General features: G+C 48.4%; 4 non-coding genes across 4 annotated transcripts; all 4 read left to right on the top strand.

The window, feature by feature from the left end:
- Positions 1-38: 38 nt before the first annotated feature.
- On the top strand, positions 39-157 carry LOC123177766 (5S ribosomal RNA). Its single transcript, XR_006489114.1, has one exon. It is a non-coding gene; the product is annotated as a 5S ribosomal RNA (ribosomal RNA).
- A 367-nt stretch (positions 158-524) lies between these two features.
- LOC123177768 (5S ribosomal RNA) lies at positions 525-643 on the top strand. The gene has a single exon (XR_006489116.1). It is a non-coding gene; the product is annotated as a 5S ribosomal RNA (ribosomal RNA).
- A 366-nt stretch (positions 644-1,009) lies between these two features.
- On the top strand, positions 1,010-1,128 carry LOC123177765 (5S ribosomal RNA). The gene has a single exon (XR_006489113.1). It is a non-coding gene; the product is annotated as a 5S ribosomal RNA (ribosomal RNA).
- Positions 1,129-1,495: 367 nt separating this feature from the next.
- On the top strand, positions 1,496-1,614 carry LOC123177767 (5S ribosomal RNA). The gene has a single exon (XR_006489115.1). It is a non-coding gene; the product is annotated as a 5S ribosomal RNA (ribosomal RNA).
- The last annotated feature ends 80 nt before the right edge of the window (positions 1,615-1,694 follow it).

Below are 1,694 nucleotides of genomic sequence, written 5' to 3'. Positions count from 1 at the left end.
AGTGGCAAGCATAAGGGACGAAGACGGGGAAACATGTCGGATGCGATCATACCAGCACTAAAGCACCGGATCCCATTAGAACTCCGAAGTTAAGCGTGCTTGGGCGAGAGTAGTACTAGGATGGGTGACCTCCTGGGAAGTCCTCGTGTTGCATTCCTTTTATAATTATTTTTTGCGCCTTGTGACAAACATGTCGCACGTGCGCGATATATATTAATCCCGTTATATTATGTTTGACGTTTGCGATATGTTTAAGCTCGATGCTCATTGCTCGCGCGTCTTGGGGCGGCTTTGTGGCGCGAAGAGCGCGTTCTGAAAGGGGTGGAAAAAACTCGTGTTGCTGCGGTATGGAGGGAGGGGTGGAAACCGTGGAAAACTCGTCTCCGTGATTGAGCGGGAGAGTATGTAGTATAGGACATTATCCATTGTTAGGGAACGGTTGTAATGGTAGTGAGAGTGTAGAATCGTCTTTGGAGCGGACCTGGGAGTGGCAAGCATAAGGGAAGAAGACGGGGAAACATGCCTGATGCGATGATACCAGCACTAAAGCACCGGATCCCATCAGAACTCCGAAGTTAAGCGTGCTTGGGCGAGAGTAGTACTAGGATGGGTGACCTCCTAGGAAGTCCTCGTGTTGCATTCCTTTTATAATTATTTTTTGCGCCTTGTGACAAACATGTCGCACGTGCGCGATATATATTAATCCTGTTATATTATGTTTGACGTTTGCGATATGTTTAAGCTCGATGCTCATTGCTCGCGCGTCTTGGGGCGGCTTTGTGGCGCGAAGAGCGCGTTCTGAAAGGGGTGGAAAAAACTCGTGTTGCTGCGGTATGGAGGGAGGGGTGGAAACCGTGGAAAACTCGTCTCCGTGATTGAGCGGGAGAGTAAGTAGTATAGGACATTATCCATTGTTAGGGAACGGTTGTAATGTTGTGAGAGTGTAGAATCGTCTTTGGAGCGGACCTGGGAGTGGCAAGCATAAGGGACGAAGACGGGGAAACATGTCGGATGCGATCATACCAGCACTAAAGCACCGGATCCCATCAGAACTCCGAAGTTAAGCGTGCTTGGGCGAGAGTAGTACTAGGATGGGTGACCTCCTGGGAAGTCCTCGTGTTGCATTCCTTTTATAATTATTTTTTGCGCCTTGTGACAAACATGTCGAACGTGCGCGATATATATTAATCCCGTTATATTATGTTTGACGTTTGTGATATGTTTAAGCTCGATGCTCATTGCTCGCGCGTCTTGGGGCGGCTTTGTGGCGCGAAGAGCGCGTTCTGAAAGGGGTGGAAAAAACTCGTGTTGCTGCGGTATGGAGGGAGGGTTGGAAACCGTGGAAAACTCGTCTCCGTGATTGAGCGGGAGAGTAAGTAGTATAGGACATTATCCATTGTTAGGGAACGGTTGTAATGGTAGTGAGAATGTAGAATCGTCTTTGGAGCGGACCTGGGAGTGGCAAGCATAAGGGACGAAGACGGGGAAACATGTCGGATGCGATCATACCAGCACTAAAGCACCGGATCCCATCAGAACTCCGAAGTTAAGGGTGCTTGGGCGAGAGTAGTACTAGGATGGGTGACCTCCTGGGAAGTCCTTGTGTTGCATTCCTTTTATAATTATTTTTTGCGCCTTGTGACAAACATGTCGCACGTGCGCGATATATATTAATCCCGTTATATTATGTTTGA

The sequence above is a fragment of the Triticum aestivum genome, unplaced genomic scaffold (genome assembly GCF_018294505.1).
Source record: "Triticum aestivum cultivar Chinese Spring unplaced genomic scaffold, IWGSC CS RefSeq v2.1 scaffold89038, whole genome shotgun sequence".
Lineage (NCBI taxonomy): Eukaryota > Viridiplantae > Streptophyta > Magnoliopsida > Poales > Poaceae > Triticum > Triticum aestivum.
Note: the sequence above shows the minus strand (reverse complement) of the source record. Positions and strands in the feature narration are given on the sequence as shown.